The following is a 15,681-nucleotide window of genomic DNA, read 5'->3' as shown; positions in this document are numbered from 1 at the left end:
GGGGCAGGTGTCAGGTAATAGGGGTTTGGTGAGGTCCTATGAGGTGCGCATGGTGGATGAAAGGCTCCGGGTGCATAGAGAGGCAGAGCCTAGTAGCCCTTTGTTGTTTTCTCCTGGTTCTTCCGTAGGAGGCGCGGTTTTCTCTGTGGGGGCGAGCTCCTTGGGAGAGGGGGAATGGGCGCAAGTGGAAGGGTGGTGTCCGGCGCAGGATTTGAGGTTACAGGGGGAGCAGAGGGTCTTAGAGAAGTCACTGTCTTCAGGAGGGGTGAGTTGGCATTCACCGAGCGAGGAGGTTCAGGGGAGGGCTGGGGAAGGGGGGGGCAGCGGGGAGGGTTGGTTTTTAGGTGAGGGGGATTCAGCTGGGGGGGCCTTGAGGGAGAGGGTCTAGACATATTTCCTTCCTGGGCAGAAGGTGTTCGGGGTATTGGTGGGGAGGGTGCATCGGGGTGGTCAGGCGTGCGGGGGCAGGACAAGGTGGTGGGAGGTACAGCGAGGGTGGTTTATGGGGTGAGTGGTCGCGAGCGTATGGGGTCGGGCAGTTCGCTGGTTCATGGTGAGGAGTATGGCGAGGTTTCTGCGTCCGCTTTGGGTCACGCAATGTTGGAGTGGAGTGGGGATGAGGAAGGGTTGTTTTCGCCGAATCCAGTGGGGACGGGGCAAGCAGGTTTTTCTAGAGGTGGTCTATCAGGCGAGGGTTTTTTGAGTGGTCTCGGGCCGCGGGTATCAGGTAGTTTTCAAGGTCCCAGCACACCAGTCCAAACTTTTTCTTTACAGGGTAGGAAGTGTAGCAGAGCAGCAGACTCGGTAGGGCGAGGTGCGGCCCATTATCGCCGAGGAGAAGGGAGGATGAGGCCTTGCGCGGCACATTCCGTACCGGCGGGGGATCCCGTCGCGGCCAGCTCACGAAGGTCCGGCGCGACCTCGCTGGCCCCAACGTCACGACGGTCAAGGTGGATGGAGTTTTCAAATAAGATGGATTGTTATGTTAATCAACGAAGGGGGGAGGACCGGCGAGTACATTCGGCTCCCCCGCAAGGTGGTTTTAAGGCCGTGGAGGCCGGTTGTGGTAATGCAGGGTCCGGTAAGGCCCGTGTGGTGGAATTTGCTGAGGAGAATTTGCAGTTGGAAGAGCCAATCCTGCTCGATTATGAGGAAGACAGCCCCGAAGAAGGGGAAATACGGGGTTATGAGGAGGGGGGACACTCTCATGTTTCTCGTAGTTTTTTGCAGGTTTCGGGTGTGGCACCCATTAAACAGTCTGTGGTGGTGAAATCCAAGGGAGAGCACGGCCCGTCGGTGAGGGCTCATCCTCCAAGGGATTCTTCTGAGAGGTCGGCGAGGCGGTCGGAGTCGGTCCGCACACCCTCTTTAGAGCCAGGTGAGAGCGCTAAAACACAGGCCAAACCTATTATGGTGTCTGTGGGGTCTGGGGAGGATGGGGGAGGGGGTGTGTCGGAGGGGAGATTGTATAGAGGGAAGTATGTAAAAGATACAGGGGTTGGCACGGGAACGGAGGGAGCTGTTCTTGGGACTAATACAGAGGCAGGGGATATTAAGGACAAACCACAGAGTAAAGAGTTAAAGATTAAAAAGCTTCCTTATATGGGGGTGACTAAGCCTTTAGGTGCCCACTTAATGTTGGCAACAAAGGAGCGTATTTGGAAGGGCGAATATGTGGAGATTTTGAAGTTATTACACAGGGAAGTGAGGTCTAAGGAGGGCCCTAAGGAGGAGGAGTATGAATTGGCTAAGCGTCCTAAGGTGCCGCTGACAATTGAAAATTGGACGGCGGCATTTTTAATTTATGCCAGTGTGTACTGTGAAAAATTTCCCGAGCGCTGCGTGGCCATATTCAAGTATATGGATGTAATACGGAAGGCCCAGATTACAGGTAGTGGTTACGCCTGGGCACAGTATAACGAAGAGTTTAGGGCCGTATGGCCTGGGATTCAGAGGCAAAATGGGGTGAGCTAGATAATGATTTGTGGCAACATACCATGGGGGCCGCGCCAGGGGGTAAGACTATTTTTACGGCTAGTGGTCTGCCTCTAGTTTACCGGCCCTTTCAGGGAAAGCCCACCTGGGGTGGGGTGGGAGGCTCAGCCGCATCACAAACTGGAGTTGGGGCATGTTGGGATTTCAACAAAGGCTTATGTACACGGGAATTTTGCAAATACCGACATGAGTGTTCCAAGTGCGGTAAGCGGCACCCTCTCGTCAACTGCTGGGGCGTTAGACCATCAGGCGGACAGCAAGGGCAGCAAGCAGGTGCAGGGATGTCTGGCAATGCGCAGCAGTCGCAGGGTGGACGGAGGGGTAGGGGCGCACAGGGTTCTGGGCCAAAGGGCTCCTACGCCAATTAAATTGGCTCAGCTTGAGGAAGCATTGAAGGGCTACGGGGATTTGGTGGCAAAACAGACACTTTTGGATGGTTTCAAGTGGGGTTTTCATTTGGGGTACCACGCGCCCCGGCTGAGAAGGTGGGCGTATAATTTGAAATCCGCAGCGGAGCACAAATTGGTGGTGCGTGAGAAATTGTGTAAGGAACTGCATGAGGGGAGGATGGCAGGCCCTTTTGGAGAGTGGCCAGTTCATAATTTGATCATTTCCCCTATTGGTGTGGTGCCCAAAAAAGAGGAAGGGCAGTTTCGGCTGATTCAACATTTGTCATGGCCAGAAGGGTCGTCAGTCAATGATTTTATCGATGAAGACGCTGCTTCGGTGTCATACTCCTCAGTTGACGTCGCCATGTCACTTGTGGTGACCAAGGGCGCAGCTGCAGGCATGGCAAAGTGTAATATCAAGTCGGCTTTTAGGCTGCTCCCGGTTCATCCGGACGATTGGCCTTTGTTGGGTATACAATTTGAGGGTAAATGGTATGTAGACAAGGCGCTACCAATGGACTGCTCGGTGTCATGTGCTTTGTTTGAACTGTTCAGCACTATTTTACAGTGGTTTTTCACAAATCGCACTGGTCACAGCTTGGTTACACATTATTTGGATGATTTCTTTTTTGTGGGTTCCCCGGGCTCTTCAGAGTGCCAGCATGCTCTGGAATTTTTTCATGAGCTTATGGAAGAGCTGGGGGTGCCGTTGGCACCGGAAAAGACAATGGGGCCTGATACTGTCATCTCCTTTCTGGGTATTGAGCTTGACTCAGTTGCGATACAGGCTCGTTTGCCTGAGGATAAGAAATGCAAAATGTTGGCTTTGCTGGACACGATGTTGGCTAGGCAGAAAGTGACAGTGAAGGACATCCAGGTGTTGTTAGGCCATTTGAATTTTGCTTGCAGGGTTGTAAGGGCGGGACGGACTTTCTGCAGGCGCCTGGGCCGGGCTTTGGCGGGTCAGCATTTACCTCACCATCATGTGCGTTTGTCGGCAGGTGTAAAGGAAGACCTGCGTATGTGGTCCTTTTTCTTGCACTCCTTTAACGGAGTACCACCGGCCAGGGACGAGGATGTGCAGTGGGATGTGCAAATGTTTTCGGATGCAGCGGGCAGTGATGGTTTTGGCATTTACTGGCAAGGGCGATGGTGTGCAGAGAAATGGCCGCAGGAGTGGAGGAATGGTGGGCGGAGCATTACCTTTTTGGAGCTTTTTCCACTCCTGGTCGCTTTGACCATTTGGGGCAAGGAGCTGGAACATAAGAGGGTCCTGTTCCGTTTGGACAACATGGCAGTGGTGCAAATAGTCAACAGGCAGTCAGCCAGGGATGAGCAGATTTTGAAATTGATGAGGGTGTTTGTGCTGGGCTGTGTGCGCTATGATATTTCATTCAGGGCTTTGCACGTGCCAGGTGTGGACAATGAGATTGCGGATGCTTTGTCTCGTTCGCAGTGGGGGAGATTCCATGGGTTGGCCAAGGAGGCGGACAGGACACCGACCCCGATGCCGGAGCACCTCTAGTCTGTCTGCAACGTAGGGTATTTCAACTGGTGGTAGGTTCTTTGTCTGCTTCCACTCGTGCAGCGTATGCTTTGGCTTGGAAGGAATTTTTGTCCTCAGGAGCTTGTAGGAGGGAGGAGTCGTGGCGCAATTCGGAAGATGTAGTTCAATTTATCCTGGACCTCATTGAGAAAGGTTTGTCTAGAGTCACTATTGCTGGGAAGCTGGCGGGGATTTCCTTTATGGGTAAGCTTTTTTGGGGTTATTCCCCGTCTACTGGGGAAATAGGACGCAGGATGCTTGAGGGCTGGGCTAGAGAGCGGGGTGGAACCGTTATGTCCCGTTTACCTATTTCCTGGCAGACGTTAGCACGTTTGTTGACAGTTTTGCCTGCAGTTTGCAGGGACGATTTTGAGGCTTCATTGTTTGCTACCCTTATGGTGTTCATGTTTTTTGGGGCTTTTCGGGTTTCTGAGCTCCTCGGGACCGAGGTAAAGCGGGGCATTTGTTGGCAGGAAGTGTTCTTCACGGACACAGGTGTGAACATTTGGCTGTCCAGTTCAAAAACGGATCAGAGGGGTGTTGGAAAGGGGGTGTGGTTAGAAGCAGGAGCCCCCAGTTTTACTTGTCCGCTGCGTTTGGCGAGGCAATGGAAGATACTATCAGGGGGTGATGGGGCGACTTGGTTTTCAAACATATGAATGGGTCACGCGTCACTGACTATCAGCTGCGTATGGTTCTGCGCAAGGGGTTACAGCGGATTGGTTTGGACGGGGCCTAGTTTGGGACTCACTCTTTTAGGATTGGGGCAGCGACTGAAGCGCATAACTGGGGTTGGTCTCAGGGCGACATCATGCGCTTAGGGCATTGGTCATCAGACTGTTTTCACAAATATGTAAGAGAGAATGCAGCAGAGGCGCATGCGTCAACCTCTTTGGTATGAGTCTCATTCTTGTTTTTCTTTTCAGGTTCGGTGGCTCGGCCCCACGCAAAGGAATTGACGGTGTGGATTGTGGGGCATTCCTTCGTCAAGTGAGCACATGTACAAGCGTGCAAAAGTTATTTTGGGGGAAGTTTGGGGTTCAATGACAGCCTTTTTCGGATGATCTGGAAAGGGAAAGGGGGTATGCTTTGGAAGGAGCTTATTCCATGTTTAAATAAAGCCATGGTGAGGGGACAATGCCCGGATATTCTTTTGATACATTTGGGGGAGAAGATCTTTGCAGTGTGAAAGGGGTGGTCTTATTGCGTGCCATGAAAAGGGATTTGGCGTTGTTGAAGGAGCGCTGGTCGGGTTGCCATGTGCTCTGGACGGAATTGGTCCCGCGGAGGGTGTGGAGAGGGGCTTTGAATCCCAGAGCTATTGACAGGGCTCAGAGGAAGGTGAATGCGGAGATTTCCAGGTTTTGCCGCGATTTGGGTTTCGGAAGAGTGACACACAAGGATATTCGTTTTGAGACGGTAGAGTTTTTTCGTGGTGACGGGGTGCATTTGTCAAGGTTGGGCATGGACCTTTATTTGTTGGAACTTAGGGAGGTTTTGTCTCGGTGTTTGAACGTGCAGAATCAGGTAGGGGTGGGCGGAATTTGCGAAATCCACTTTCGCAAATTATCGCGAAAAGGTTTAAAATTATCGCAAACAAGCGGAAATATCGCGAAGATGCGGAATTTTTTTTCCCGCATGTTCGCGAGATTTTCTGCATGGTTGCGGATTGCCAACTTACCCATGTGGTTGCTCGCGGGCGCGGCCATCTTGTTTTGAGTTGTCTCGCGGTGCATGATCGCGAGAAGAAAGACGTGATCGCGCGACGCATGACGTCACTGCGGGCGCGAACTGTCGCGAGACAGCGCAAATGGCTAAAAACAATCCAACATCTCATGGAGAACGCGACTGGATCAAGAAAACTTGTCGGCGAACGCAGGGATTCAGGTAAGGCGATTGCGCGCGCACGAGAATGTAATATTTTACAGCGCGAGCAAGAAACAAATTATCGCCAAGCTGCGGAAAGCGGAAATTTTGACATTTTCGCGCTCACCGCGGAACGCGAAAATGTCAAATTATCGCAATTTCCGCAAACGGAACGACATTTTTGCCCAGGCCTAGAATCAGGCTCGTGGAGTTTAAAGCTCTCTGTTGTTGGGGGGCAGAAAGAGGGGTGGGTGGTGGTTACACCACCCCTCTCTTTCTGGGTGGCGGGGGTTATGGTGAATTTTGGACAGTTTTACCGGAGGTTGGTGGAGTTATGTTGTTGAGTTGGGTTATCGACAGGGAAAGGATAGGTTGGTAAGTTTAGTTCGGTTCCACAGTTTGGGGGCCGATAGCTGTAAAGGGGCAGGCAGGGGAGTTTGGTTAACGGAAGGTTTGTATTTAGAGATTGTTGGGGGGGTTATACAGGAATGTAATGTTTGATATTGTTGTAATGTTGTAATGTACGGGCGGGGGCGGGCTCAAAGGAATTTAGGGGAGGGGGCGGGGTGCGGGGTTAGGTATGTTATATTTAGTGAGGTTTCATTTTGGAAGGCGTTCGGCCAAGGTTTTAAAATTGGAATGTGCACCTGTTTCCAATAAAGCAGCCTTTTACACACAATTCTTGGTCAGTGGCCTGCTTCCCCCCCACCCCTCCCTCCCAAGGGGGGTTGGGGGGGGGGGGCAGGCGACTGTAGGGAGTCCCCACCCCCAGGCAGTTTGGGAGGGGGCGTATGGGGGGCGTGGCTGGCCCCGCGCGGCCATTTTCAAATTTGGGCTCCTTTTCCAGCCCAAATGTAGCCCAAGTATAAATACTTTGGGCACCTGCTCCCGGCCACCATTTTAGGTTTGGTGACCTGGTGGCTGGGAGCTAGGCTAGTGGCGTGTTTTTTGTCCCCACCCTTCCCCCCCCCCCACAAAAAACACTTTTTGTATTTGGCATCCCCCCCTTTTTTGTTTAATTTTTGTTTAATTTTTTAGTTTTATTGCTTATCTTTTTTCCACTTTCGTATTTTTCGGGCGGTTTTTCTTGGGACAGGTGTGCAGGGGGTTTTCTACGCTTGTATTTTGTCACTTGGAGCAGGTGCTGTGCGGGGGTTATGGTGAATTTTGGACAGTTTTACCGGAGGTTGGTGGAGTTATGTTGTTGAGTTGGGTTATCGACAGGGAAAGGATAGGTTGGTAAGTTTAGTTCGGTTCCACAGTTTGGGGGCCGATAGCTGTAAAGGGGCAGGCAGGGGAGTTTGGTTAACGGAAGGTTTGTATTTAGAGATTGTTGGGGGGGTTATACAGGAATGTAATGTTTGATATTGTTGTAATGTTGTAATGTACGGGCGGGGGCGGGCTCGAAGGAATTTAGGGGAGGGGGCGGGGTGCGGGGTTAGGTATGTTATATTTAGTGAGGTTTCGTTTTGGAAGGCGTTCGGCCAAGGTTTTAAAATTGTAATGTGCACCTGTTTCCAATAAAGCGGCCTTTTACACACAATTCTTGGTCAGTGGCCTGCTTCCCCCCCCCACCCCTCCCTCCCAACGTAATACAGTTGAGAATCAGGCGTTGTTTTATCTGGGCAAAGTTTAACAAATGAGTTTAAGCAAATCACAGTCACATTTGGGGAAATGTTGTTGTGCAGCGATGTGCTAACACAGCTGTACAGAAAGGGTTAAAGAAACATGTAGCATCCTTGAGAAAAAAACATGGAAGTCACTTTGCTACGTCATGCTTGTTTATATTGTCTCTGGAACTGAAGCGAGCCTAGCTAATCTGTTTCCCCTCTTACTATTGGCTGCAGAAGTGAAGTCACAGGAGAGAAAGGCACTGGGGCCACGCGCTGCATACAACAAAGGCTCGTAAGCATAGCAATTAGTACAACAGAGCAGAATGCACATCAACATTAAATACCTTGGGGAGACTGCGCCTTGGATGCCTGCCAGTTTAGGAGGAGAAAGGAAAGCATCTCAGTTCACGGAGGAAACCCTCCGAGAGGCCGATCTGCTGCCCTTACCGTGGGTAAGCATTATCGCCATCTGAAACGCCTGATACCGCTGTGATCAGGGGACTCTGCTTTATGGTTCAGGCTGGGTAAGGCCTTCTGTTTTCATTCCACGTGTGACTTCAAGGTAGACAACACTGTGAAAATGATGGGCTGATTCACAAAGGTAAACAATCTTTACCTTTGTGAATCATGCCCAATGAAGTGCAGAGTGAAAATCAAGCAATACGGCACAGCAAAGGAGATTGAATGCAATATCTTGAAATAAGTGTTCACATTTGAAATGTATGAGTGTACTATTAATAATTATTTATTGGAGACGGGGGACATGAAGAGAGCTATTAATTTAATCCAAATTTACATAGCTCCAAATATCTTGCTGGGCTTCAGAGCACTTGATTGCATTTGCTTATTCACATTGGGCTAGGGATCTGGTCAGACAGACAGATTGACAAGGCATTCTGTGTCGCAGGGGAGGTAGCAGTGGTTCTAAGGGATGATTGGCCAATGTTTTTGCAGCCTAGTCTCCTGTCCGTGGCCATCCTGCCTGGTGACCGATTAGAGGTTGCAGGCTAGGGTTGATGGCGACCACTCTTTGCTGTGCCCAAGGCAAAGAGGCAGTCTGGTCATCTATTTTTCCATTTTCCACAGTTTGTCATTGACATTTCTAGGAAGCCCCATGGAAAGTACATTGAAATAGTATTAAGCTGGACCACACTCATGTAAGAACAGAATCTCTCGGGTGGAGACTGGAGACATGTAGTCTCCAGTCTCCACCCCCAGTAGTAGTAAGTATACAGTCTGAGTTTGTGAATACTGAAAGCACTAAACTTAGAAAAAGTGTAAACTTATTCAAAAGTGTAGCTTACTTTTGTGAATCAGTCCCATAGTGTCTGTAAAACAGTTGTGTCAATGAATTACAATTGTGAGAAAATAAAGTATTAAATGCAGTTACTGTAGGCTTTGAAAAGAGAATGGTAAGCTTTGGGGTTTAACAGCAGCCAGAATAGCTTGAATCCAGTGGCACAGTGAGCCCGGGACCCACGTCTAGGTATACCCGGCAAACTTTGTGCATGAAAGCAAAAGACACACAATTGATGGACGGAATGCAGAACAAATCAAAACATTCACCCCCAGTCAAGAGATCTGGGTTAAATCTTTTATTCTTTGGCTCACCATGCCACGCCAGTTTAGACCTGGCCATATGCAAATTAGTCTTGCCCCTGTGCCTCATGGGAACAGTCCAGCCCGAACTGCCAAGCCAGGTCATCCCTGGACTGGAAACAAGCATCCTAGGACCGGTTTCGGGGTTTCACTCTTCATCAGCCAGGATAGCTTGAATCCAGTGGCATAGTGAGCCCAGGACTCACGTCTGGGCTCAAAAACTCCAACAATAAAGTAGGTTGGGTAAAAAAACAGGATTAGCTGAAGGCATCACACATAACAATCGGACACCTTGCAGCTATGAGGTTTATTGGTGTAGGGTACCTGTTATTACACATTGCATTGAATGTTTAAAGCCTTTTGTGTTTGGCAGGTAACCTGCTATACATACTGATTTGTTAGAAAAGGGAGCCAGTGTATCGAAGGGTTTTTTCCCATTCTGTGTCTGGGGGTAAACGTGATAGTACGTAATGGCCAAGATTCTTATGAGCCAGCTATTTCACTAATCAGTGAAAGATTTAAAAACTACCAAAAGATGAAATATGATTTTAATATTCCCAGATTTTTTACATTGTACAAAACAATTAGTTACAGGCCTTCTAACTCCCGCACCTCTAATCCAAGTACACAACACCGAAGGAAACAAAAGAAAAAGAAACAATATCTTAGTGACATCCCTAAACAACAATCAAGCACAATCATTTTAGACTAGTCTTCCTTGCTGCTACTATTTATGACAAAGTTACATTGCGTTGCAGCTTCAGAAAGAAATACAAATTACTCATTCTCTCTCCTTTTTACTTTCTTTGAATGGCATTTCAGTACTTGGTTGTGAGTGCGTTTATCAGTGTTCATGTGTTTACACTGATGAGTGCTGCTTCCCTTTCAGCTGGGTTTTATCAGTTATTATAGATTAAAACGTTAACCTTTAAAAGGATAGCTGATTTATTTCTTATCCTAGTACAAGTTTGCACTTTGTAAATGGTGGCCACACATCCTCTTATCAATTGTTCTCCGCTGTACACTGGTTTCTATGGGCGTGTCTGTTTGTTCGCCTGTGCAGTGCTGGAGCAGATTTAGAAGAGTGTCCCTTTAAAAGTTCCTCGGGAATAGGTGTAAAGTCCATGAGATCTTCAGTCAGCAGTAACATTCTAACTCATTTTTCATCATTTTAATTGTTCAATTTTACCCGGTGGCCTCACGTCCCCAAGACGACTGATGGGCTATCTCTGCTGAGCACTAGGCATTGGTAGAAAGAGGTGACGTCTAAATTCTACCTTCTATGATGATACCTCACCAGGCTTGAAGGATAATGCCTGAGGATGAATGTTAAATTGTAAGTTATGGGTAGACAGCTTTTTACCTTCTCCATAGAACAAGGGTTCAACTTCCCATCATTGAAGTCCTTCAGCACTCCAGAAACATATAAAGGCCCAGATTTACAAAGACTTTGCATCTGGTTTACACTACTTTTTTAACGAAGACCCAACACAAAGTGTTGGATTGGTATTTACATTCCAACTCAAATCACAATATGCAATGGATTGTAACCCAAGGAAAGGCAACAAGGCACAATGCGTCGCTTTGCATGATTTTGCATCATGGTGGCGTTCTATGGTTTTTGTGGTTGTTCCCATGCAAACACACATGGGTTTTGATGCAAATCAATATGCACAAAGTACTGTCGACAGGGATTCTCAAGAAAACTTCTCCCCATTTCCCCTCTTTGCATGTGTACTGCAGTCTACAGCATACATCCAAAGAGGAAAATGCCTTAAATCATAGTTTTGCACAGGAAGGGACCTCTTCCTGCACAAAAACTATGCTGACCACAATGCAGACACCAGGCACCCTTGTACTATGGTGCAAAGGTGTCTGTGTTGGTGCATGGCAGCCAAAGTGCAGGTGCACAGGGAGAAAGCAGAGCAGTGCCATATCGTACTAGGCATGGCGCTGTACAGCCCTCTCCCCATTCATGCAATGCATTGCAGCAAGTTTTCTTGCTGAGCTGCGTTGCGTGACTTCTTAGTAAATCTGGCCTATAGTGATTATCACAAGTTACATCACTCATGACATGGTCAATGGCCTCGCTGATGACATCATTGATGGATTCCAACAAGAAAGGAGGTCTGAGAGCTGAATATGTGGTAGCCTCTGGCTGGTCAACACAATCCAAAACTGATCAAGCGGGCAAAGGAGCCAAGATTCTTTTTCACAAGATCGGGGGCACAGTGTGCCTGGTACAGGCTGGGCATGATTTTAAATTAGTGGGTGGGTGCAGGAAGTTTTCATTTTCAGACACATAGACAGCACCAGGCTGACAGCTGGAAAAGTTATATCAGGAATGAGAAAAATCCTGCAGGTATTAGCAGAGGACCCGTCCAAGTTTAGTACACATTCCTTTAGGATTGGTGCAGCATCGGAAGCCGCCAAGCTGCGTATTTTAATGTGGGAAGTCAGGAAATTGGGCAGGTGGTCCTCCGACTGGTGTTTAGACACATTAAGAATCTGGAAGCACTATCATTTTCTTGGGGCTGATTATTTTTTTCCGTCTCAGGTTGTGTTGCATGATCAATTATGGCGGCCTTATCCATTTGGATTGTGGGGCACTCCTTCATAAAGTGGGCCGCTAAACATGCAGACGAGACCATGGGGAAAGAATTTTGTTTTGATGACATTCATATTGATTGGTGGGGTAGAGGCTGTATGAAGTGGGGTCAGTTGCTGCCTTGTGTATCGAATTTGATTTCTGTACGACCGTGTCCAGATGTTTTGTATTTAGGGGAGAATGATTTAGTGCAGGAATCGGGTTTGGGTATCCTGATGGAAGTTAAAAAGGATCTATTTTTTATTGTGAGATTGTGGTCATATACTCACATATTCTGGACAGCTTTTGTTCCAGGAGGGTCTGGCACAGTGCAATTAAATATTCAGCAATAGAAAAAGCCATGAGAAAAGTGAACAGAGAAATACAGTGTATTTGTGAGGCTCTGGGAGTAGGTTGGATAGAACATACAGATATTAAAAAAGAAGAATTAGCATTTTTTATGCCGGATGGCGTTCCTATGTCTTTTATGGGGAATGAGTTATATTTTCTGGAGGTTAAAGAGGCTTTAACTAGGGCGTTGGCCAGGAAAGGGTTGTGTTAATGGCTGTTATGGTGACCGCCCTATTATATTACATTGATTTTTTAATTGTGTCTGTTGCGGCTGTTGTGGTGACAGGCTATCCACTGATCTGGAACATAACCATGAAATATGAATGACGGGCGGTGGGAAAAATGCACTGTAAGGGATTTTTCAGGGTGGCAGAAAGAGAAGAGCTCCAGACCGTCCGGAAGGGTTGGGGGCCTTGCAGGGTAGGCATGGCAAAGATAATACAGGGGAGCAGTGGATGGGTTGAGTGTGAAGGACAGTGAATGGAAAGAAAGGTGATGGCGAGGAATGAAGTTTGGATGATGGATGGGGGACTGTTTATTGTTGGGGGAAGATTAAAGGGTGGGGGGGTCAGGGATTCTTATTGTATTAGTGAGGCAGGATTTTGTGAGTAATGTTTGTCAATATAAAGTTCATAGTTCGCATACCTGTCCTAATAAAGCGGCCTTTTGCTCTCAAGCTGGTCTGCTTATTTTGCACCTGTCTGTCTAATGATGGTCCCGGAGTTGGCATCCAAACGATGTCCACCCTCGGGGTTCTTCGGCTGGGGGGCACATTCCAAGCCACCAAGGTACCCCATTGGTTAGTTTAGTCTTGGGTGGGGTTTAGTTACAGTTAGGGTCCCTTGTCACTTTTGGAGTGTCCCCAGCTAGTCCATGTGGTACTGGAGGTAGGTTGCTTAGATTGTGTCCTCACCCACCCACCCCAGAAGCTTTTGCGTTTTATCATAGGAATGGCTAGTTTTTGTTGGGGTAGTTTGGCAGACTATTCACTAGTTGTCACTCTAGGACAGGTGGCAGAAAGGGAGGAGTTCAAAACAGGCCAGAAGGGTAGGGGGCCTTGCAGGGTGTACATGGCAGAGGGAACACAGGGGAGCGATGGTTGGATTGAGTGTGATGGACAGCGAATGGAAAGAAAGGAGATGCAAGGATTTAATGTTTGGATGATGGATGGAGTACTCTTTATTGTTGAGGGTGGGGGGTTCAGGGATTTTTATTGTATTAGTGAGGTGGGGTATTTTGAGTAACGTTTGTAAATATAAAGTTCATAGCCTGCATACCTGTCCTAATAAAGAAGCCTTTTGCTCTCAAGCTGGTCTGGCTATTTCGCGCCTTTCTGCCTGAAGAAAAGTAAAGTCAGAGCACAGCATCACGCAATAAATACACTCCACGCTGTTCTTGAAGCGTAAAAGGCCATTTATTAGGACAGGTTGTAAAACACAATACTTTAACCAAAACATCAACTTTAAACTCAACAATTCCCAAACCCAAAACATTTCATGCACCTCGTCCATTCTCCCCTCACTCTTGCTGCTCACTTCCCGTTCCACTCTGTGCCTCTTCCAACTCTCCATTCGCCTCCTCGCTTATCTTTCAACATCCTCTCCTGTATCTCCCGCCAATGCACTCTTGCATCCCGGACCCCCATCATTCACCTGTTTCTCCCCCCCCCCCTTGAGGGATGGGTGTGCCCGTCCAAGACTACCCACCTGTCCAAAATACTGCCAAAACCCATCCAAAACAGCTCGTCCTAAACTGGAATGCTATACCTACCCAGCACCTTGCCCTCCAAACCTTGTAGGGTGGGTTGGTGGTCCAACATTCTTTAACCCTCCCTAGTGATGCTGGGCGCAGGAAGAGGACGAGTCTCCTCCCCAGGCCCCTATAAACCCTACCCCTAGTTCCCACCCCCAGACCAACCCCTTGACCCCGCACAGCTTGTCCTTCCGGCCCAAATTGCGCAAAAACCCCGGGGGGGGGGGGGGGACTGGTCTGCGACCTTACTTCCCCCGGGGCCCCATTAGTCATAGAGTCCTCGCATAACTTAATACTTAAGGGCAAGGGACCAAAGGCACCACTGTGGAAGCGCGCACCTTAGAAGTGCCGTCAAAGGTGTCGCTCTGCCCTCCACCGGGAGTTGGCGGCAGACGGAGCAACGAGTGCAGAGCACAGAAAGGAAAGTGACAAACTGTAGGGCTCGCCCAGTGGCGATGACGGGGCGCGAGAGAGGTGCTGCCCACGCTCTCAGCTGAGGGACATGGCAGCTCAGAAGCATGTGTACTGCACAGCACAGCCCATAATTCAGCCATGTGCGCGGAAGGCAAGCAGGGCTGGCATCTCACACAACAGAAACTCTGACCGGAAAGCACTTTACTTAACTGTGAAAGCGTAATGTCTAATTTGACCGTCCCGGACACAAACACACCCTCTGCCCTGAATAACCAGCACTCGTGGTTCCCTGTCTAAGGTTCCGAATTTGTATCTCAACCATCGGCTTTTATTGCAACATATCAGCTTGGTGACAGTGTGTCATTCTAGGAAAACCACTTTCTTTTCATGTTTCCTTATCTACAGTGGTAGTACTATATTAAAAAAAAAACTTGTAGCAATCTGCTCAGCGCAAAGGTTCTGAAAGGGCACCATGTTTTTTTACTGTGCAGTTAAAGCGTCGCCTTCAATGCACCCCATCGCTGTATAGTGCTGTCACTTCTCTACCCCTACGTCTAGGCGCTTCCATTCCATTCTGAAAGCATGTCCCTGACCAGCCTCTCTGGTGATAGCTGCCCCCCAGTCCTGACATTTGACCTGCCTCGACACCCCTCTCTTTGCACATGGCATGCCTCTTTCTTGGGTTACCCCCCATCGCACCAAGGCGGTTCTGACATGCACAGTGATACACTGCCCTTGCATGTATCCACCCCTGTGAACCGGACTCATCAATAGCTGGGCCCAAGGCATGTGAAGCCCGGAAAGATGACATTGGTACCGACGGTGTCGCAAACATCTAAGAAATGTGACACTTGGACTCACTCAGAGAAAATGTACTATCAGAGAGGGAGAGGCCGGCATCTGCGGAAGATCGTGTGGGGGGAGGTGGGTAAGGAACACCTGCAGAACAACGGCAAACCAAGCTGGGGGTGCACATGGTCACTTGAGCACCAGAGACAGGCGGAGCACTCACCGTAGGGAGAATTCTAGGCTTACGAAGAGAGAGGGGAGGTGTTTCCATGGGGTGGGGGGAGGGGGTGTCACAGCAGCGAGTGCAGGGTCTAGCAATTGAAACATCCAGTACTTGGGATAGTTTGTGATGCAACTCCCAAGGGTAGTCAATGCCCCTTCAGTGACCAAGACTAACCTTGCACTGCTAGTTTGCTCAATTAAGTGGTGTCCCATCTATGATCATGGGGCACTCAGAGCCGGCTGTGGGCTTCAAGCACCCTTTGCCCCAAGGGGCATAGTTCCATTGCTTAGGCTCGGGGCATGGAGTATTTACTGTGCAGCTTTTATCAGCATACCCTGCTGCAGAGACCCTTCCTACCTCCTTTCCAGACACTGCTGTGTAACCAGGGCCGGCGCTAGGCATGAGCAGTATGGGCAGCTGCCCATGGCCTCGCTCACATCCCACCAGCATGGGGCCCCGTGCAGTGCAACATACCACCAAACATATTGTGCCCCTGCCAATCCCATTGAAGAAATGTGTCTGCAATTGGGCTTACAGAAGGGGGCCCCCCTTCCGGA

General features: G+C 49.0%; 1 long non-coding RNA gene across 1 annotated transcript; it reads left to right on the top strand.

The window, feature by feature from the left end:
* Positions 1–689: 689 nt before the first annotated feature.
* LOC146799412 (uncharacterized) lies at positions 690–7,759 on the top strand. Its single transcript, XR_014969271.1, has 3 exons — positions 690–1,378; positions 4,857–4,920; positions 7,644–7,759. It is a non-coding gene; the product is annotated as an uncharacterized LOC146799412 (long non-coding RNA).
* Positions 7,760–15,681: the final 7,922 nt, after the last annotated feature.

The sequence above is a fragment of the Triturus cristatus genome, chromosome 9 (assembly GCF_964204655.1).
Source record: "Triturus cristatus chromosome 9, aTriCri1.1, whole genome shotgun sequence".
Lineage (NCBI taxonomy): Eukaryota > Metazoa > Chordata > Amphibia > Caudata > Salamandridae > Triturus > Triturus cristatus.
Note: the sequence above shows the minus strand (reverse complement) of the source record. Positions and strands in the feature narration are given on the sequence as shown.